Source organism: Heterocephalus glaber, unplaced genomic scaffold, assembly GCF_053883595.1.
Source record: "Heterocephalus glaber isolate CG9 unplaced genomic scaffold, H.glaber_assembly_v1.0 deba00001509, whole genome shotgun sequence".
Classification (NCBI taxonomy): Eukaryota; Metazoa; Chordata; class Mammalia; order Rodentia; family Bathyergidae; genus Heterocephalus; species Heterocephalus glaber.
In genome coordinates, this window is record NW_028258325.1 from 31476297 (window position 1) to 31500042 (window position 23746).

The 23746-nt window shown below is 39.2% G+C and overlaps 1 long non-coding RNA gene and 1 other non-coding gene across 2 annotated transcripts in view; one reads left to right on the forward strand and one right to left on the reverse strand.

The window, feature by feature from the left end:
* The window catches only part of LOC101726257 (uncharacterized), a 42362-nt gene extending 34357 nt beyond the window's left edge, over window positions 1–8005 (reverse strand). Inside the window, exon 1 of the transcript XR_015441337.1 lies at window positions 7815–8005. This is a non-coding gene — a transcript (uncharacterized LOC101726257). The remainder of the gene's footprint in view (window positions 1–7814) is intronic.
* Window positions 7859–22995, forward strand: LOC147825107 (uncharacterized). The gene is made up of 3 exons (XR_015441339.1): window positions 7859–8017; window positions 13078–13138; window positions 20837–22995. It is a non-coding gene; the product is annotated as an uncharacterized LOC147825107 (long non-coding RNA).
* The last annotated feature ends 751 nt before the right edge of the window (window positions 22996–23746 follow it).

The window sequence follows — 23746 nt, forward strand, 5'->3', positions numbered from 1 at the left end:
AAATAGTGCAAGTATACACCAACATAAATGGAATATTAATGAAACTATCTGTATAGTAACATAAAGATGACAGCTTTGGTGGCGATAATAAGATTTTCTTTCTTTTTTATTTTTGCAAAGATTTTAAGGATTAATAGAGGAAACCTTTAATTTCATTGACCACTAATGAAATTAAACCTCAAATAAAGTAAGCCAGTTAATTTCATTTGAGTGAAATTCAAGCAAATGAACTAAATTTACCAAAAGATGTAAATTGTTAACCATTGCTTATGTTAATACTTGGTACATTTAGTAACACATGTACTTCTCGCAAGTGCATATCAAGGTGGCATGAGTTCAGAAACAACATAATCTCATGAATTTGAACCATGAAAAGAACTCAGCAATTTCACAAAACCCTTAAGGCCTAACTTCAGTTTGGAGGAAAAAAAAAAAAAAAAAAAAAAACCTTTAAGTACCCACAGCTTGTAGAGAACTGCTAGGGGACACTTTGTCAGCTTTAATTATTTTAAAATTATCTTTTGCAGGGTTCTTAGTGTCTCACACAGTGACCCTTGGAACCACTTGGGGAGACAAGGGGTTGGAAGGGAACAGCATGGCTTCATCTGTGCCCTCACCTTAACTCAAACAATAGCACTTTTTATATTTGATATAAGATTTTGTATGAAAAGTGCTTCTGCTACAAAGCATAAAAGAGAAGAAAAGAAAAAGTGATCTAATCTACCATTTCTATTTCCAGTAAAACTAATTCTAAATCCTTTACAGGCATATAAAATGTGTTCTCTTTCAAACAGCTTCACAAAGGAGAACTTCTTTCAGGTCTCAGAGATGCCCCTAGCTTGGTTAAGATTCTTCGTTATTTCCAGCTTGATCAATCCATTTTTGCTCTGCTTTTTGTGGTCATGCATCTATTTCATAGCAACCATCATGAATTTGAAGATGATGAGTCAACGATCCCTCAGCTTCCCTGCTTCCGGCCAAATCAATCCTACTCCTGAGTCCCTCTGTACAGATCCTACTTCCCAACATTTAAACCATCTCTTCTCTGCAAACACAGGGGGACCGCTTCTATCTGAAACATCTCCAAATTTCTGACACGCCTCTCTAATTACTAAAGAACAAATTACAAACCACAGAGCTAAGCACAGCAGCAATGAAAACAAACCCTTCCACATAGCTCCTTTAGGCTATACTTTGGTCCTGCTTCCTTCTACAAGATCACCTTGATGGTGGTAGTAGATTAAAGATGGCAACAAACTCTGACATCCCTCTATTAAGAGGTGAGGGTCATTTCATTTGGAATTGGGACTGGCCTGTGACTGGGCTGTTACCAACACAGAATGACAGAAGTAACACAATGCTGGCTTTGGGTTTAACTTCTAATAGACTAGCGATTTCTACCTAGCCTTGTTGAAAAACTTACTGTAGAAGAAGTTGGTCACCAGGCTCCCCATCCCCCCCAAACTTCGGGCTGCCCTGAAATCTCGATGCTGGAAGGAAGCTCAAGCTATCTGTGGAGAGGTCACATGGAGAGTAATGGCCTCCCACAGCCCCAGTTCTTCCTGCAGAGTTGTGGTAATAATGAACTGATGGCATTCCACTAAGTTTTCAGGTGATTTATTACACAAGATAGCCAGGAGGATGACTTGTGTCACCTTTGAAATGGCTTTCCTTTCCCCACTCCCAGGAGTCTAGCTGGACATGGGCCCTTGCTAAGGATCCTGAAACCAAAAGGGATCAGCCCAAGATTCTAATGTGATCAGCTCTATCTTATCTATCAACAAGAAGTGATGATTCTCCCTGCTTGCCCTCCAGTTTTCTTGCTGTATGTCTTTTCAAAATCTTTATTCAACAATATCCCAACAGACAGTTCCTGTCAGTTAGAATTTCTCTGAGTATATATTCTGCTTTCCATAAAATAGTGCTTCTGTCATCCAGTTCATGACTTATTTTCTCAAAGCTGTTCAAGTCTGTGATGTTATGGATGAGGTTACAGGGTCTAGCATATTCCCCAGGGTAGAGAGCAACAGGCTAATATCATTTGTTATTATCAAAGGTTTTTAATGTTATGAGCTAGATCTATAACTGGGCAGCTTTCCTGGGCCACAAAGACAATCAAAGCTCAGGAAAGATGTCAGTTTCAAACCCAGTGGATTTAATTCTCACAGGATAGAAAGTGGCATCTATAAAAGCCGGGAATTTGGGAGAGCTCATTTAAATTCTATGTATAGAATCATTCTTATTCTTAATCTTTTTATTTTTGCAGGGAATTCCAGGGAGGTGCTATACCACTGAGCTATACTTCCAGCACAGCATCATTCATTTTTGCCAGGAGGCATAATCATTCTTCAGAGCCAGGGAGACATGGGAGATGAAGTTATCCACCATTCCACACTGATGATGGTGTTTTGTTTTCTAACCCCAAGAAGAGCAAATAATATGAAGCAAATTTGTGTTTCAAAATTCTCCTCAATAGACATTATCTGAGAGAGCCCCATTTGGAGATCATTATAGCTATCTTGTAAAATAAACCACATATCATAGAAATGACAATGAAAATTTCAAAAACAAAATACTTCATGTCTCCCAAATGTCTAGATCTTGCTCAGATACAGTAGAACCTAAAAGATTTGTCCCTACCCTATCACATTATGGAGATGAGTGTCTTGATCTACCTACTTGAATTAAGTAACTAACTGCAGAAAGAAAAATAGCACATAGTAATAAAGGTGAGCTACAGCTGGCAGCATCAAAATTATCTATAGAAAGTACTTTTTTAGTTTACCATTTATCATACAATGTACTCAATATATATTTTTATTTATATCAACAGATATGTATATTATATTAATATGTACATCTATTTGTATTTATAATTTTTTTAACTTACAGAAGATTTACTTTAATTAATCAGTTAAATATAGCCCATCTTGGCCTTCAGGGATTCCACTTTCAATATTATTTTGACAGTGAGTCACTAAATAGAGTGTAACCCATCCACAAAGCATCTGTGGCCTTGGGTTTCTCTTCTTGGAGACAAAGTTCATCTATAGCATGAGGGAATGAAGCCCAGACTTCCAAGCTGATATTAAATGGAGCAGCCAACCCCTAGAGGGGGCCACATTGAAACCTCGTTCATTTTATTGCCCACTACAATTCACCTTTCATTTGATTGCCTTTGGCAGCTGGGCCTTCTCCTTAGTCATAGGCCCTCTTAGCCCTGCTATCTTTGCACCTGGTCCCTTCTCACTGAAGTGTCCACCTGACCCTCCAGGCCTGTGCAAATGAAGCCAGATCCAGTCTCCTGCCTGAGGAAGGATGAGAGCCCAATCATTAGGTCTAGGGGAAGGCCTCTGACTGCCTTAGGTGGATGGAAGTTTGGGTCTGTTTCCCGGGAGAGGGGTAGAGGAGAAGGAGCTGGGCAGACAAGAGCTACAGCCCCTTCAGGGGCTCAGCTGCTCTCTGACTCAGGCCATTGCTCCCACTGACAAGCTCTCCAAGCACACCACGAGTGCTAGCTCCCAGTGACAGGACTTGATGGGGAAAGCTGGCCACTCGCATAGCAGATAGGCAGAAACAGGTATAAATCACGAGCTGCTAACCAGCCTATAGGATGGCTCTTCTCAGGCTCTGTGCCCTCCCAGGCCCCTGATCACTGATTAAGAGGGCAAGGATGGAGTATAACATGGCTGCTCACAAGGCAGTGCTCAGAAAGGGCCATGGCTATGGTCAGTATTCTCCTGCAAAAGAGCTTTGTAACTGTCATGAACTTGCAGAACTGCTTTAGAAAGTGGCAAGAGTGATGGGATATCTGTGTTTAAAGTGAGGGAGGAGTATGTTGAGAGAGATAAATGTCAATTTGTCTTTTACTGTAATAATTTTTTTAATTTAAGCATTCACTCTATTTTGATTTATATATTTATATGTTAAACTATTAGGACAAAACTTTAAAATATTGACAGCATCAAAAGATTGCCATGAATACTTTTATCAGCTCAATGCAGCAAATCAGAAGGACACTTAACTTTCCAGCAGTGCACAACAATTAAACATCCAACCCTAAACAAGGTCATGGCCAACAACAGCACAAACACATGGCAGGTTTGGTATCTTAAGCAACATTATGAGAACAAGTAGTCAAAGAATTTCTAAGAATTCATAAGGTCTGTTCAGGCTAGTAGTATAAAATACCATAGACTGAGTGGCTTATAAACAACAGAAATGTATTTTTCACAGTTTTAAAATCTGGGAAGTCCCAGATCCAGAGCCAGCAGATCTGACTTTTGGTGAGGGCCCATTTGGCACCTATCACTATGTCCTCATGTAATCTCTTCAGGCTCTTATCCAGTCCATCCTCATGACCTAAAATCACCTCTCAGAAGCTCCATATCCTAATGCCAGCACCTTGGGGGTTAGCATTTCAGCATATGAATTTGGGAAGGGAACAGACATTCAGATCATGGCAGACTCTGTGCTTAAAAGTCAAAAAAATTATAGAAGAAAATATAGATTTTATTTTGAGGTGGCAGATTACCTTCATTTAATAAAAATCTTCACAAAAGTAATAATTCACTACCCAATCTCCTGTATTTGTCTCACAACAGGAGTGAGAAATAATCAGTCCTCTTTTTCCAGCTGGCTGGCATGAACCCTGCAGTTTGGCTAGTCTTGACTTTATGAAATAAGAAGTCCATTTAATTTTAATAGGTAATGTTCACGATTCATTCCAAAACTAGAAGACCTGGGAAGGACACATCACTAGGTGAGGTTCCGTGAAGCTACTAAATACGGGGGTGCAGTGCTGGAGTTGTGGTTTGCCCTCCGAGACTCATGGGTTGGATGTAGTTCTTAAGTGTGGTAGTGCTGAGGTGATGGTGCTGTATGCACTGCTCTTCTGCTGGAGCACGCAGCTATCAGGATCCTAAACTTTCAGCACTAGTGAGGAATTAAAGAGGCAGAGTTTAAGATAAAGGTAGATGGTTTATTTGGAAAAGGGTAAAAAAAGAGGAGATAGACAGCTACTCTGGAACAGTAGGGGCCATTGGAAAGGCAAATACCCCCAAGCCCTTGTTCTTGGCTCCTTTTATTTAGAAGTAGTGATCCCCCCACCCCCCGTGTGGGCACCTGGAAGTTGTCATAATCTGACTGGCTCTTTGACTGTCTTTGACCCTAATCTGGGGACTTCTGTCTACATTCCTTCTGGTTGTGTAACAGATAAATGGGTGGGGAGGCTTATAGAAAGGAACCTTAGAGTTAATGATTAAGTAAAGGGGACATGTGTGTATCTGGTGTAGTAATATAATGATGCTAAAGTGAGAATATATGTATATGTATAGGTGTGTGTGTCTTTTATATATTAAATAAGAGTCATTAGGTGGCTTCCTCTTGTCTCCTTTGCATTTTATTGGAGGTGGATGCAGAGGGCTAGTTAACCCAGTCTTTTATATTTTTGGCTTTTTGTGTTTTGTTAACTCTTTTTGATAAATTTTTATGGTAATTATGTCATCTGGTGCCTTTTTGAGTCTGGTTCTCTCTCTTTATTTTTGAGACAGGGTCTTACTATGTAGCCCAGGCTGGCCTTGAACTCACAGTGATTCTCCTGCCTCAGCCTCCCAAGTGTTGGGATTACAGGTGCTTTTTTTTTAACCTTTGTCTTTCTAATTATTCTAACTGTAGAGTCTGATTGTAGAAACAAAAGCTGTTTTTAGTAAGATTCCTTATTAATTTTTAATAAAACTTAAATGAGACTTTTATCCTATCCTTGCCTTGCCTAAGAGCCCCCTTTCCCTATAATGGGACACTGAAGAAGCAGATCCAACTGGGAAGTCTTTAGGTCACTGGGGGCACTACCCTTGGAAGAGATTAATGTGGCTCTCCTGTGACCCTCATCTCTCTCTCTCTCTCTTTCTTTCTCTCTCTTTACAGAACTATGAACTATGAACTTTTTCTTTATAACGTTACCCTTCCTTGGGGATTTTCATACTGTAACACAAAACAGACTAATATAGTAGAAAATGCTAATACCCCAAGGAGAACATAGTAGCCAAAAAAGCTACTGTCTCTGAAAATATCTCTTAAACTTTCAGAAAACCAGAGCCAGGGAGATTCATACAGAGTCTGAACTTCACAGAGGAAACGCTTCTATCCAGAAGAGGGCTGCTGGGACTTTTAACAACTTTTGCAGTAAAATACAAGCTATCCCTCCATATTAATCCCACAGCATTATGTCAATTCTCTACTATCCATCCTGGGGAAAAATTTTGCCATGTGAAATTATTTTTTTAGTGTGTTCATCTTTTTCATCACAAAAATAATCCAAGTTAATACAGAAAGCGTGGAAAGTAATAGAGAAAGGAATAGAAGAATCACCCACAGCCCCACTCCCCAGATAATTGCTATTAACCCTCTTAATAATAGATCTTCTTCCAGGCTTCCTTCCATATATATATAATTTTGGTATGATTTAGTTTGCTTGTTTGTGCATTGCTATAGCTAACCAAGTATTCACTTTGCATGCTTCTCTATTTTTCACTTCAGATCATGTCAGAAATGTGTCTCCCTATGTGGTTATGTAAGCTTCCTGAACACTGTCTTTCACGGCAGCCTGAATTCATAATCCTAGGTCAGCTCCCGCCCACAAGCCGTCTTCCTAGGCGGGCTCCTCCCAGAGTCAGCTGCTCTGTGCTTCCAAAAGGCAAACTCATTTTATCAGAAAACAGCCATGTCTGGTAAGGGAAATCTGCTGCCCCCAAACTCCTAATGCATTTCATAACCTTTGAATGATCCGTTTGGAATTATTCACATCACTGCCCTTAATTATCCACCTCACTGCCTTCTTCATTAGCATGGAGGGTGGAACCAAGGCTGGACTGTATTCTCTCCAGAGCCCCAGTCACTTCTGATTAGTGAGTTGCTCAGAAAATGGCCTGAGCTCAAGCAGGCCATTGCCAGTTAGTGTCCTGTACCAGCAAGGCAAAGCATTTCATTTATATTCTGTCTTTGGGTCAGCGAGAAGGCGGTGGGTGGGTGAGTGGGGTGGGGGATGGGAGTGGGAGGGACACCAGGCCTAAAGGGCTGCACCTGCCCTTCTCTCCTCTCCCGTTCGTGTTCGTCCTCTTTTATCTTTATCTCTCCTCCCTGCCCCCAGAGTGTTCTCTCTCTCTCCCTCCCTCCCCAGCTTCCCTTTCAACAGAAAAAACAGGCTCTGAAAACTCACAGGGAGACAATACCAGCCAACAATCCTATAATACTTGTCTTTCCTCCACCTCCCTGGCCCTCCTGTCACTCAAGATCACCCCTAACAAAAGACCCCAGTTTGACCCCCAAGGCAGCCAAAGCTGATTCAGAGCAGAGATTTGAATCTATTTAAGCTAAGCAAACCAATGGCCACAAACCAGCCACACTCAATTTACTAACCTCTAAGTCAAGCAGAAACATTCATTTTCTTCTTCTTTTGCTTTTTAAAATAGCAGTCAAGTAAACTAGTACCTCCAATGTACATCCAGTATTGTTGAAGGCTTCAAGTGGGACATAAACACAACCTCCAAAGGAAAGCAGAGCCCTAACAATCCTCCACCGTTAGTGAGCATGAAAGCACTTTATTTAGAAATGACACACCTTTGCAAACCCTATGCCACTTAAAAGGAATTCCTGATAGACATATTTTATTTTCTTAAATATAAGCATGTAAACACTATTGCTGGGCGATGCTTTTTTAAAGCCTGGCAATATCATAACCTATTAGTTTGCTTTCTGTTCATTGCTCAAAATGTGTACATAAAGTATCTGTCCTGGGGCTGGGGCCCATTGCTCACCAGCTGGGACAGTCAGAGGCTGTCTGCTCCCTCGTCCCAAGGCGAACAGAGGCTCCTTGTCTGAAAGGAGCCAGCCAGGAAGTGCCTGCTGCGCTCCTGTAAACGTGGACATTCACTGAAGTCAGGCTGTCTCGAGGGTGGACGCTGCGCAGGCGGATGGAGCAAGGAGGGCAGGGAGCTGCAGAGATGACAGACAGGAAATTGTAAGTAACATTCGAGCTCTAGGCTACTACAGGAGCCTTTTTTTCCCCCCTAAAACATCAAGATTGTTTTAGAAGACTAAAAGAAGTGACTGGTTTGTACAACAGAATGTTTGATCTTCAGGAAAAAATGTTCTCAACTTTTCTGAGTCATTCTCTACTAATAGGAACCACTGAAAAACTTTTCCGTGGTCATTTCATAGACTGGCTTCCATCAATACCACTGGAAAATACGTATTTCTAAAAGTCTTGCTTATATACTTATATACTCACTTATTCATTTTCTTGCAAATATTTACCAAGTACAAACTATCTCTCAGGCATTGTGTTAAGCTAGAAATAAATCAGGAAGCACAGGAAACATTCACAGTGGTCCTGACAAAGTGCTGTCATATTCTCTTTCTGTCTCTGTCTCTGTCTCTAACTCTATCATTTTTCAAACACTTACTACATGGTAGGAATTCTGTTAAGCAATTTGGAAATCTGGATCTTTTGGAAAATTAAAAGCCACCAACCAAATGGGTAGCATGAATGCAAACCACAATTCTAACAATTTTGGTTACAGCTTCCCCTGATATAAACATCATTCTGAGTTTCAAATTATAACACAGGAGGGAGGACAAAAACCTCCCGGAGATAGGATGGATGACCGTGACAGTAGAGAAATGCAAAACTTTAATAGCAAATATAAGCATTGTTGTCCTGCCTGTTCAGTGAAAATGGTAATCAGTTCACTAAAAATAATTTAAATTAAAAATATTTAGGGGAAATTGTTCTGAATCCTGGATATCTAGGAAAATCACTGAGAAAGGATGTTTCCAGAAATATCCCTATCTGAGACTCAGCTCAGCTCACCAGATTCCATCTGGTTGTTGTTGGATTTGGTCCCAGTATTGGTGATTCTCTACACTTACTCTAATGATTCTCATGCACCAAAGGGCTGAAAACCACCAGTTTGGAGTAACAAATAGTAAAATTCAGCTACTGAAAAATAAATTTTTTGAAGATCTTCTTACTCCCCAGTGTTACCAGATGTGAGTGTGTTTGTGTGTGTGTGTGTGTGTAAAACACGGTTTGACACTCCATACTTCCCTCACCTCAGCTCCCCAACCCCATCCTCATTGGCAGAGTTGCCCTGAGGCAACTTCCAAAAGTCTCAGGGAGTTTCCTCAGGCTTCTTGCCTATCCCCATCCCCAACTTCTTAGCTTTATGCTAATGTTTTCCATTGATCCTGTGTTCCTGCTTCTGTTCCACCAGCCCAGTTCAACCTCCTTGAAGTAAGACTTCAGGTGACTACTAGGCCTTCAGTTCTGGCTTCAGTCTTCCACTCTGCCTTCCCAACTTCCTTTACCCTCTCCAACCTGCTTCCCTGCCCTTCAGCCTACACAACCAGAACTCTTGTTCAGAATGAACTTCCCGGGCCTTCTCTTGCCTGAAACTAAAGATTCAATAGTGAATATTCTTTCGTGTTCATTCAATTTGGCAAATGTGTATGGCTGTAATAATTCCAAGTCATTTTGAGCAGCAGTACTATAAGACATTATCAAAACCTGGGAATGACACGCACAAAATAGGCTAGGCAACTCTCATGTCCATGACTATGAGTTTTCAATCCTTACAACGTAAGATCTGTTTTGACTGGGATCTAAGATGCCCTCCCCAAGAGGATCATTGTGTTGAAGATTTTGTTGGGTGTCTGGATAGTGACTGGGTCACAAGAGCACTAACTTATCAATGGGCTGATCCACTGGTGAATTCATAGCTGAATGGGCTATTAGGAGGCAAGCAGGGTCTAGTTGAAGGGAATAGATTATGAAGAACTATGGGAACTATATCTTGTCCCTGGCCCCTTCCTTTTTTACTCTCTCATCCTCTCTCCTTCCTGGCTGCCATGAGATGAGCAGTTTTCCTTCCCCTTCCCTTCTACCATAATGTTTCTGCCTCTCCACAGGCTTAAAAGCAATGGAGCTAACCATGAACTGAAAACTCTGAAGCTGTAAGTCAAAGTAAATCTTTCCAGTTTAGGTTGATATCTTCCTGTATTTTGATCACGGTGATAGAAAGCAGATCTATACACATTTTAAAATCTGGAGTCCTGAAATTAAAGTTAACAAGTGTGAAAATTCACCAGTCATATGAAAGACCAGGAAAGTATTTTCTAAAACTATGTGAATGGGCCACAAATTCCACAACATTTTTTGAGCTTATTATTAGAAAGAATAATTAGTTATTATAAAAGTTGCCATTTATCTGATACCTCCTCTCTGTGTTAGTGAAAAATAATGTGCTAAGCAGTTAAGGGGATACCCATTTATCAGGTGAGAAATGATGGTCATCTAACTTGCCTCAAACCTCTTAGTTAATAAATACTAAGTTTAGTTAGGATTTTAACTTCTGCTATCTCAACCATGAATCCTGTATTTCACCTGCTATGTAGTACCAACTATCATTCATTCACACCCACACTTACACACACACACACACACACGCACACATTCACTCCTATCTATTATCTTGATCACTTCTTCCAGATCAGTGTCACTGAATTGTAAAAATCCTAGAAAATTAGTTTTATTAAAGCTGAAAGAATAATATAAGGGTAATTTACTTTAAAAAGAAAAAAAAATCCCTAAAAACCCTATAATATCAATATCTGCAAGATTAGTAAAAATTTCCCATTTGTGATTCCAGAGATAAACACAAAGTGTTTTGACCTCAAGAAAAGCTATCAAGTGTTTCTCTTCAGTAGCCATGAAGAGACTGCTCAGCCTGAGAAAAGACCGAGTTTAACGTATCCTTAACATCACATGGGCCTTCTCCCACCCAGACCCTGGAGGAAACCTTGCCAACTAAACCTGTTCTTTACCTAAGGCTCTTGGTGGTTTAACAAGGAATAAAATAGCAGATCTGTCAAAGAGGCAGAATGTTCGTGAGGATCCCAGTTTTCCAGGGCACTGGAGTCCCGCCCCAGCCAGGTCTCCTTGCCAGGGAAGTGTTTTGGTGTGCATGTAGGACACGCAGACAAGTCCAGTGCCTGATCTCTGACCAGAGCTCATCTGTAGAGATTCTCTAAACAAATCCCTTAAAGGGTCTCCCGGTTCTAAAGCTAATGACCCACCCACAGCAAGGGAATTATGCTCATCTCTTTTGTGTTCAAGTCCTTTTAAGCCATGCCTTTGTGCAGGGGACCTTGTTCTACCTAACAAAAAAGTTTATAGACGTGCTCTTCTTTTTGTTTTTTAACATGGACTACTAAGAAACATTTTCTTACATTTTCTTATAAGCTCCTAACTAGTCCTTATAATGTCACCTAAATAAAGACCCTTTCTGATAAGCAAAACTTTTGAGTCTTCATTAAGTTGTAAAGCTGAATTATGACAAATACCATCGCACCTTTTTTAAAAGATGCATTTTCTTTGCTGGTTTGTGAAGTTCTTGCAAACCATTGATACAAAAATGTTTTAAGTAAATTCTCAGGCGTGTTTGCAAATAATGGCACATGTATAAATGTTAGGAAATTTTACTTTTCTTAATCTTTTTAAAGTACGCATAATGAAAGACATCCCACTATTATAACATGTAATGCTCAGCTTTCCGTAAATATTTAATTGTACTTTGTTTTTATGCAGGTATTTCACACTTTGTTCTTCATAATGCAGCCACTATAACTTGATAAGTCATTGCACTATTTAAAAATCTAGGTAATATCATGAATTGAATTTGCTTAAGACTTAGTACATTTCATAACACTTGGCACACAACATTGGGAGCAGTAGCCTCGCTTAGTAGTTACTTGGTCCCCACCTCTCCCCGCCCAGTGGACCACTTGCATTTTCATCTGGAACGGGGGTCCTCTTTTCTGATGTTTTCACATAGGTTTCATCATCTGCAACTCAGTTCAACACAACTCTGTTGAGCTTTAAAATGTATTTGAAGTACTATTTAAGTAGGCATTGAAAAGTATGAATGAGATGTTTTTAAATTTATGCATAGTAATTTTGCACTGTAAAATATTTTCCTTCTCCCATTCCCTTCTGCCACTCTGAATATGCTTATTAAAATATTTTTGTAAACATGAGAAAAAAAAAAAAGAAAATGTACCCTGTACTTTTCCATTGCCCTCCCCGCAAGCCCTGGAAGTACATTGTCTTTCTGATCAGCAGTAGGGATAGTAAATAAAACATTCCAGGGGGTGTAGAGATCTAGAACATTTTAAGTATGTAATAAACACTTCATGATTGATTGATTGATTATTTGAAGCATGTATTCTACCTTTCTTGAGCTATCCTCTATGTTGGATTTATGGCATTGTCTCATAATCGTGCCCTTCTCCAAGATACCCACTGTCCCTATCCGTCAATTAATATGATCTTATCATGGTGGGGTTTTGATGAACCTATTCACTGTCGAGATGGGTAATAAGCAATTAAAGACAACCAAAAAAACTGAATGACCTGCGTGTAGAAATTTGTTTAAATTTTTTACAGTATTAAAATTATTAAAGTAAGAAAACTGAAAACTAATGAATTCATCTTTAAATTTTCTGGAAAATATGGAATAAAAAGATCAGAGGTTGGTCAACTATGGCCTGAGGGCCAAGTCTGGCCTGCCATTTGTCTTTATATAATCCACAAGATGCTAATGATTTTTATGATTTTTTTAATAGTTGGGAGGAAAAGTTAAAAGAATAGTATTTCAAAATATATGAATTTATGGGAAATTCAAATTTCAGTGTCCATACATAAAGTCAGACAGTTATGTCCATTCATTTGCATGCTATTTATGACTGCTGTTGCACCTCACCAGCAGAACAGAGTTGTTACCAAAGATGTTGTGTAGCCCGCAAAGCACAAAATATTGACTATCTGGCCCTTTATGGAAAAACTTTACTGGCGAAAGAAAAAGAGAAGGAAAGAAAAGAAGGAAAGGAGGAAGGAAAGAAGAAAAGTGAAATGAAGGCCTAAAGTTGTACTTTCTCAAAGTAAAATTTTTTTCTATTTCTTCTTGTTTCATTTCTATTGATGGAGAACATTATATGTAGTTGAATTTGTGCTTTCTTTAGAAATGGAAAGTGACACAATCAAGAAAATAAACATCACCAGGAAATAGTCTCAATATCCAGGGTAAGGAAATGCTAACATTTTAGTACATATCCTTTCAAACTTTTTAATATGTACTTTTTCCAGTATTTAAAAAATTGGGCTCATGATGTTTTGCATTTTGCTTTCTTCACTTAAACTTAAATTATGAACATTTCCTGCAAACTTTTGTTTGTTTGTTTGTTTTGTTTGGTTGGGGTTTTTTTGGTACCGGAGATCGAACTCGGGTCCTTGCACTTGTGCAGCAGGCGGCGAAACCACTGAGCTAAATCCCCGGCCCTTTCCCTCAAACTTTTAAATAAAAAATTAACAAAAATGCAATGTGTCTCCCCATTCTTCCAGTAATGCCTAAGGGCTGTCCTATCACATAATAGAAAAGTGTTCTTTTTTTCCAGAGTAAAAAAAATAAAATAGTTAATGTCAATTTCTGTGAGTTTAGAAGTCTTGTTCTTTCAAGTTACCAGAATCTTTACATTCTGTTTTATACATCTTCGAAGAAATAAGACATTTTCTTAAAAAAAAACATTAAAAATACACAGTACTATAGCTCTTTGGGCTTTCATTTTTTAACGTAACAGAAGAATGAGAAGCAATAGGGGTTTATCGGTTTCAGTGTTGTTAAGTATAATATTCCTGCATGTCTATGATATTGTCTCTGAATTATGTGCATATGAAACATAACCAAATGTGTAGAATTGTGTCAGTACCTTCTGTGAGATCAATTGTTGAAAAACATTACTAATTACTGGAAGCATCATGTTTTTTTATTATCAAAGGGTGTATATTGGAAATAGAGGCTGTTTTGAGACCATCCCTATCAAGAGGTTATAATAACACATAACTATTATTTTAAAAAATTTTTTTAAATATGTACTTGTTTATTTCCTTGATTTTTTTCTTCTTTTTTTTGGTGGTACCAGGGATCAAACTCAGGATCTTGGGCTTGCAAGGCAGGCACGGTGCCACTGAACTAAATCCCCAGCCCAACACATAACTATTATATTTACCATGTCATTTTCTTAGATTTAAGTAGCAAAGATTCAACCTAAGAAGATTAAAGAAGTTGGGGAGGGCTCAGTTGTGCTGTCTTATACTAGCTTATCTTGCTATCACTAGGGGAGATTTCCAAAGCAGTTATTGGAACACAAGCTACTTTGCAAAGGAATGGTTTCAATTCCACACATGACCCTTATTCTATGCAGAAACCAGAGCGGTCTTTGTTTTACATTACAACTTCTACTCTCCAGATGGAACTTAGGAACACTGAATCAATTTGAAAAACCCAAGTTTTTACTATAAGTGATGCATGTCTGTGATAGGACCTCATGGGGGAGAATCAGTGTGGAGGTGAATTTGTTTTGTGCAGAGAGCAACAAGTAAGTTTACTGCAGTGAGGACAAAGGAGTGATTAGCTATGATCTGTAAGTCTTAGTCCATTAAAATACCCAAACCTTTAGGCTATTTATTACAGTCATGGTGATTTACATACATCCAAAGAAAAAGAAAGGGAAGGGAAGGGAAAAGAAGGGAAGGGAAGGGAAGTAGGGAAGTAGTGAAGTAGTAAAGGAAAAAGAAGAAACGAGAGAAGGAAATAAAGAAAAGGGGGCTTCTAAGAGCTTTTACTAGCATCTCTCTGTGTTCATAATGGAACTCTTGAAGCTGAGGAATTTTTTATGATTTACAGCTAAAAAGAAAAGCATCAAACCCCTGTCGATTTAAAATATATGCACATTTCAATGGGTTCTTAAGCTTTTGGTGCCAGATGGAGTGATGAAGTTTAGGAGATAATTCTTTCCATGAGGAGAAGGAATCAGGGCAAGGAAACAATGTCTTGAGCTGCATTAAGAATCACCCCAGAGTGGATCTTCCAATGCTGAGCCAACACTGCCATCCCTATAACAAAACCACTTTCTACATACTGCCAGATCTGACTTCTAAGAGTTTGTTTTCTTAAACAAATTTCTATCTATGTTCATACTTTTTTCTTCTATTATCTTTATCCAGTTTTAGGATTAGCACAATGTTGAGTTCCTAAAATGAGGGGAGAAGTGTTCCTTCTTTTTTCTGCTTTAAATGTTTGATATAATTTATCAGTTAAAATGTATATGAGCCTACTGTTGTCATATAGGTAGGTTTTCAAGCTAGGAATATACTTTCTTTAATAGGTGCTATTCAAATTTTATATTTCCTCCACAGTTAGTTTCATTAATTTGTCTTCTAAGTTACTTCTTAGAAGTTGTCAAATGTATTTCAAAAAAGATTTTTGTAATATGCTTTCTATATCCTTTTAAATTCTGTAAAATCTGTGGTAATGTCTCCTAGATCTTAATATTATAATTTTTAAAATGTATAACTTATATTGTGTAACAGGAAGAAAAGGTCTAAAAGAGCAGGGGAATTGGGAGGGGTAGGGGAAGGGAAAAAAGGGAAAGGAAAAAATATGAGAAGAGGAAAAAAATGGAAACAAGGTCTTTGCAAATAGGGAAGGGTGGAGGGGGTGAAGGGAGGGCAAGGGAAGGGGGAAAAAAATAAGAACCAAGAGACTCATGTAATGGTACAAGATCCCAATGATGAATGTAACTGTATTTTATACCTAAAATGTACCAATAAAGTTAATGGGGGAAAAAAATAAAATAAAATAAAAAAATATAAAAAGAATCACCCCAGAACTCTGAGGTTCGACTGGGCTAAGTGGAAGATGGCTTTTCCACAAAAGGAGGTTGACAGTCCCACTCTGGGAAGGTAGGAGAGCTGGTGACTATGAAAGTACCTAGCAGGGGCTGGGGATTTAGCTCATTGGTTCCACTGCCTGCCTCGCAAGCAAAAGGTCCCGAGTTCAATTCCTGGTACCAAAAAAAAAAAAGAAAGTACCTAGCACACAGTAGGTCCTCAACAAATTATTGCTGACTTTGAATGGTCAGCATTCAGCAAAGCCATGGCTACCTGAAAGCAAAAGAATGCTTTTAGGGCTGCCTATGTGGAAGAATGGGTGTTTATAGCATGAACTCCTCTCCAGAGATTCGCAGGTAGCTTACAGTGCAGGTATTTTACAGCACCTTTTAAAATGGATTAGGCCCATCAAAGTGTACCACATTCTCTAAAGAGGTTCTGAGCCATACTTCTGGAAGGAAGACGCTTCTCCCTTCCATCAGATTTAACACCAGCGTGATTATCCAGCCTCATAAAACAAAGCCAGCCAGAGGCAAACTGGGCCATTGTAAAAATTATTCTCTAATAATAATTAATTGCTAACTTCCATGTAAATGTGGTGGCTGGCTCCTGTGGTGGGCTGGACAGGGGCCAGGCTGTGGGGAATGGGATGAGGAGTTGGCAGCTAACAGCTTGAAACTGAATGGCTGGGTTTGTAGGATGAAAGGTAAGCCTTGAGGATGAAAAGTAGCAAAAAATAAACCCCAACTCTGCTCCTCACCTCCAGCCATGGTCCTCTGAATTAGTGATTGTGGACAGAGACCATAGCCTCTGCTACTCCTGTTTGCCTAGGAATAATGTGGAATCTTTCTCTCCCTTTTCATTGTCAGTAGGTCATTTTTTATTCCCTAAACCAACTAGAGTGGTCATTAGAGGATTCAGATATGAGACTCTATGGAAAAAGTATGGTAATGTCAAGGTTCTGGTGGGCTGAGGACATGGTGCCATGATAAGGCAGTACTAATCACAACGATCTCTATTGAATGCTCATTAAGTGCTTTAAATATATTCCTTTTTAATCATCACATCAACTCTATGAGGTAGACTTTTATTATTCCCTCTTTGGAAATGTAGAAATGGAGACACAGAGGTTAATTTATAACAGGGGCTCCTTTAAAATTGGGGACTTACAGGAAGACTTGTTGTCCTGAATGATTGTTTTACTCCCCTGGCCTACTCTCTCTGAGTCCTATCCAGCTTATCTCAAATTCCAGGAACAGAGACCCTATGACTGATACAGTCCAAAACAGGAGCACTAATCTCATTATGGGAACCAAATTGCCCTGCTCAACCAATAATAATTTTTTGGGCACCAGCACAGTACTGAAGAACCAGCCTTGAGATAGTGATCTTAGATCACAATTTAACTAAGACTGCTTTGCTATACATACTTCTTATCTCCCATTTTTGTCTTCCCCTCTATAATACTGAATCTCTTGTCCATATCCCAAAAAGGAGGCTTAGAACTCTTGTCCCCCTGCTCTTTCCCAGTATGAGCATACTGAATAAATGCCTTTCTTACTTCACTACCACTCATCATTCTGACTGGACCCTAGAGGCAGTGAGTGGGTGAATCTGGTCTGCTGAGACTCCTAGAATCAGGGCACTAGCCTAAGACTCCTGTAACAAATTCACTAGCCCAAGGTCAGCTATCACCAGCTGATTCCTAGTGATAGAACTTCTGATTTGGGCTTAGACACAGGGCCTCTTAAAGTAAAGACTATATTCCCCACTCTCCCTTGCAGCCACATGCAAACAAACACAAGACTAAGTTGAGGCCAATGGGTCCTGAGGAGAAATACTATGCCCTGCATAACTTACTGGACTTGCTTTTAAAGACAAAGTTCTCCTCCCACTATCACTTTCCCCTCTAGCGCCGTGGTGCTTCTTAGAATGTTGACAAAGTCAGGGCCATCTTAGACCTTACAGTCAAAAGCATCACTTTATGGAAATAAGATTGAAGGCACTTAGTTTCTGGACATAGTATAGAGCAGTTCTCCCAGTCTTGAGCCATGTGTCTCAGGTTGAGGTTAAAAAAAAATAACCTTCTATTTTGTTGATCTCTTATTTGGGAATTCTTTGATACAACCGGTGTATCCCCTTATTTCATACCTGAGCTGAAATTTGATCCGACTTCTGCTTGATTCCCAAGCCCTTGTTATCCTCTACCGCATAGCTGCAAGTACAGATAGTATTATCAGAAAAACACTGAATTCACAATGGAAGAAGAATTTGTAATTTTTTCTTCAAAATATTAGACCACTCTTTGACATTTAATTCTAAGGAAGCTATATTTGAACTAAAGGACCCTCTCAGTAGAGAGATCCTATTCTCTGAGCTATTCACATTCATGGTTTCCATTAAACAAAAGGATCTGAAGACTTTGCCTCTTATTTTTCTGATACAATTGAAAGTAAGTAGACAATTTTTATATATTTTATATATAATATATTTGAGATTAATATTCAGCACTTGCCTCCTGCTATGGTTTGAATATAACACCCAAAAGTTCATGAGTTGGAAACATAATCTCTCTGTTCATATGCTAATTATACATGGAGGTGAGGCCTTTGGCAGGTAATCCCGATTAAATGAAGTCATGAGGGTAGGCCACCCCTGATAACATTGATGGCTCTATAAGATGAGAAAGAGCTACACATGCTGGCACACCTGCTCTGTCTCACCATGAGATACCCTTTGTCAGGGTGTTCTCGGGTAGCTTCTTCCTGACTCTTTGGTGAGATGCTGCAGTGTCCCTGGCTTTCTATAGCTGCTTGGTGCAAGCAAAAGGTAGACTTCCCATAAATATTTGGTGGATAAGTGAAAAATAAATGATATCCTTAAATAAACATTATCCTTTTCCTACATTGATCACTCTCCATCTGCTTAAAAATAAGTAGCTCACATCAAACTTCAAAATATAGGTAGCTCGGAGACCCTTAACCTCTCCAGTCTTTAATGTCCCCCAAAGAATCTGAATTGCCAACTTATAAGGAATGCCATATTCTCTCCCCCATGTCTCACAGTTGTCCTCTCATTTCTGGAAATCCTTAAGATTCCATATTCCACAGATTTGTTCTGCTTGATGTATGTGCTTTTGATGGATGCATCCCTACCTGTCTACCCTGGCATAAATCATCTGAAGAGGGATCAAGATACTAGGAATCTGGACTTTGGCATTAGATGATGTGGCTTTGAATTCTGGCTCTACCATGTGCTAGCAGTCAATGTGCTCAATATCCCTGTGCCTCAGCCTTCTCATTAGTGAGATAAGGTTATATCATATAGCCATTGGAGGACTGTATCAATGAACACATGTAAGCACTTAGAAGGTAAACACTCCATAAATACTAGCCATCACTAGTATCTGGGCCCGGTCCTACTCACAGATCCCACAAAGTAATTCCCCAGTGAAATTCCACCAAAACAGACAGATTACAGGTTCCATCAAACAGGTACAGAGTACTTTGAGTCCCGGCAATTTTCTATGCTGCAAAATTCAATATACAGTCTCCTCCTCCACTCTGCCATATCAGAAGAAAAAGCAAACTATTCCGGCTAGGTGTGATGGTGCATACCTGTAATCACAACACTGTGAGAAGCTGAGGCGGGGGATCAGAAGTTTGAGCCCAGCCTGGGTAACTTAGTGAGACCCTGTCAAACACATCTTAATCCCTTTTTATCCCCTGTCCCTCTGCTACCTCTCCCCTCGTTCCATCTCTTGATGCCCTCCCCTTTGAGAGCACCGTCTCCCTCTTTTCTATTATCTGTCATTTCATTTGCTCTTTATACTGTGGGCTTCTCATGTAAGAGAAACCATGTGATATCTAAGCTTCTGTGTCTGATTTATTTCACTTCACATTACACTCTCGGGGTATATCCATGCCCTCCAAACATGTGCAAAGAAATGAAAAGGAAGGGGATCAATAAATGGGGGGAAGGGGATGAAAAAAGGAATTAAGATGATAATAATGTGCATGTATCAACTCCCCACAAGAAATGTAAACATGTACAAATAAAAATTTAAAAATTTTAAATGGCTGGGAATGCAGCTCAGTGTGAAGACCATGGGTTTAATCTCTAGTACTAAATTTTTTAAAAAGAGAAATAGAAAAAAAATTGTTCTAGAGACTTGCTGATTTTAGTGAATGATTAACATTTAGAGAATTTTAAAGGAACAAAAGAAGTTGTCCATGTAGCAACACCACTCCCCTCAATGTAACTATATTCAGCTGCCATCATTGACCCAGTTTAAATCCAGCAATGATTAACAAATTATAGATTGAATCCATGTGGATATTTGGGGTTTTATCCTATCACTTATTTAACCAATGACTGCTCTCCTTTGGAGCAACTGGGTGAGCATTAAAATAGCAATTCATGATTATAACAATGTTTACCAAGGTTTGTTGTATTCTTCCCAAGTCTATTTGTATGGAGTTTACTTTTTTATTAATAGGTTTCAGATGCAACACCCTTCTTGATTGACATGCTATTATTGCAAACAAGAGATCAATATTAATTACGGGCATAATCACTTATTATACCAAAATTAATTCACACTGGGCAATTTACAGATCGACACTATTATACCTTTATTCTGGTACAACCAGCAGGGTACAGCACCATTAATATAGCATAATGCACTAAAATAAAACCTTTTCCTGAGCTGAAAACAAAAGTGAACCATGAAGATTAGGACTAAAAACTACTCTAGTTACTCATTTTATTGCAGTTGCATTGAACATTTTGAATAGAAAGACAACAGGCTTAGATTGAGAATCATTTGTTAAAATATATCCAGTGTCATCCCATTTAATTCAGAGGAACTTTTATAAAATTAAATTAACTCATACCCCCAACCAGCTAATGAAACTTCATCATTTCAAGCAGCAAGTTACTGCTCAGATTATATGTACATCCAGAATCTTCCAACTTCGTTGTCATGTTTTTTTCTATGCATGGGAAAACTTTCTAATCCTACAGCAGTCAATTATGTCTCACATTTTCCAGTGGGAAACCAGCCGAATGAAACCCAAGATGATGGTGTCACATGGAGACACACAAACCATGCCTGATTTACCTCTTTGCTACATGTGAGGATCTGGTGCTGTGACTCCAAGAAACTCCAACACAAGGAAATTCAAAATAGATACTCCCAAGTCACTAGAGTGACCAACAATTTCACATTTAGTGAATTTCCTTTTGCTCTCAAAACCATATCTCCTGTACTTTTTTCTTATCTTACTCAAATCAGGAAGTATTCAGTTTACACCAAAACTTCCCCTTCAATTCACTACTAAGGAGGTTGTGGTAGTAAGGAGAAATTGAAAGTAGAAAGTGGGAAACTTGGAGCCCTACAGTTAGGGCCACCTTCCCTGTCCCCTAAGGGGAAAACCACAGTTTTGACTGTTCATGTGCCATTTTTCTTCTAGGAAATTTTCACCTATAAATATTCCTTTTTTCACTCCCAAGTTTCAAGATCTAGAAACAATCTCCATGTTTATTTCTGTCTCTGCATCTCTCCCCCCCTGCCCCTTCTCTCCCCTTTGGTTTCAATGAATTTGTTATGTGTGAAATAAAATTATTCAGTCAGTTTATACAGTATTTTTTCTTTTCAGAAATAATAGTAGCTGTTAGAAAGCCATATTAGCTTGCTTTTCCAAGCAGACCTGAGATAAAAGGGTAGTTCCGTTTCTCTTACTAAGATTAGGAACAGAAGTGTCAAGGGTAACCGCCCTGAGTTCCCTCTGAAAGAGCTTCAACTCTTCTGTAGACTACCTTATCTTCAAATGCAAATCTATGCAGTCTTCATTAGGAAGTATTAGTTCCCTTTTTAACCTCAAGCATCAATGCCATTTGTTATAGGCAATTGCTATAATTAGACCCAGCTGACAATACATCAATAAAGTAGGCTGCTGTTTCATGGGTATGGTTGTAGGGGCTCCACCTCCCTGAAATTCCCACTGGTGACGTACTTTTCTTGAATTAAGATATTATTTTTCTTTAAATATACATATCAGAAAGTTTCACTGACCACTAGTCATTTATTGGCTCTTCTTCAGTTCGTTTAGTTCCCAACCTCCAATTCCCATGGCCCAAAGTTAGAGTCATTGCTCAGAGTCAAACATGTGATGCTATTTCTGCAGGACCATGTTCAGTTCCATATCTTTGTATTGAAGGACTTTATAATCTGCCACTTACCCTTGTACCTTTTGCACTATCATAGGTATCCTACACTGAGATTCTATAAAACCATTTAACCTAAATCATTGCTCTCATTTTATTATGGGGGTTTTTTTTTACCTAGAATTTCTTCCCTACATTCTACCACTCCAGTCAATTTCCCTACCAGCCAAAATCCAAATGATTCTTCAAGATCTAGTCAAATGTCAATTCTTTTACAAGCTTTCCAAAGCTCTTGTTTCTTCTTTCTCCCCATCATTCACTGATGAAATCTATTTTTCTACACATCCATTAGAAGAGATGGATTAAACCAAGATTCTCAATGGATTATTTCTCCCTCTGAGGGACGTTTGGCAATTTGGAGAAAAAAATTACCTTAGTGAATCATTTATTAACAACAGAAGGTCATTACTCATAATTCTGGAGACTGGGAAGTTGCAACTAGGAGTAGGAGCTACTGGTATCAAGTAGGTAGAGGCCTAGATGCTGCCAACTGTCCCATCATTTACAGGGAAGCTCCTTCCTCCCAACAAAAAATCATCAGGTCCAAAATGCCAGTAGTACCACAGCTGCAAAACCCTGCATTGAACAAATGCATTTATTACTACTCCACGATCAAGCCTACTAAGTTGACAATCAAGTATTGAAAAGGATAGAAAAATGGAAAAAGACCAAAGTATAGGAGAGGAGACCACAGTGGACCAGAGATGTCCAAAGTTTTGCATATGGAAAGCAGATGGTAAAATGGATGACTGAAAATGAAGAAGGCATTTAACCTCAGTCACACTGCTCTCCATTTGCTCATGCTGTTTCTATGACCTAGAACTGTCTTCTCCACATTCTAACACTCCAGCCATTCTTCCAATAGTCAAAAGCCCGCTGATTCTACGACATCACTGATTTTCTAGACATCCAATAAAAAATGATAAAGAAGGTGAAAGTGAGAGAAGAAACTGAAAAAGTGAAAAAATGGAAACCTAATTCTCCTGGTGGTCAGGGAGGGAGGGTTGGGATTCAGAGAACAGCACCCTTGAAAGGCTTGGGAACTGGAAGCTCAGGTTCACAACAGTGTGGGGAGGCAGTGAGATTAGAAATATTAGAACTATTTCAAAACACTAACCCATGCAGATTTCCAATGATGAATGTCATTATATTATATACCTTAAATGTACCAATATAATTTTTAAAAGAAACACTAACACAGAATAGTTAGATATCCAGTACTATGGTTTAGATCTAAAATGTCTAAAAGTCTCATGTGTGCGGAGGGTGATTGTGTCATGGGGATGCTGTACTTGTCAGTGGATGATTCATCCATTGAGTTCAATAGCTGCATGTGCTGTTAGGAGGTAGGGTTTGGTTGGAGATGGGGTCTGGTTGGAGATAGGTCACTGGAGGCATTACCTAGAAGGGTGTTTTCTGGTCCCCATCTCTACTTCCTGACTTCCATGGGATGGAAACAGCTGTCCTCCACCCAAGTCCATCCACCATGGCCTTTCTGCCTTGAGCCAGATGACTATGGGCTGAACCCTCGAAAAGCTGTGAGCCAAAATAAACCTCTTTATGTTGTGAATGTCAGGTATTTTATCCCAGCAACAGGAAAGTGACAAATACACTCAGATTCCCATCTTCACCCTGAAGACCTGGGCAGCTCTCCCACTGGGTTGACTCTCCAGAAAAACCAAACCAGAAAGTTCTGTGGAGGACAGAGGAAAGCAAGTATGGGCTCCCTGATGA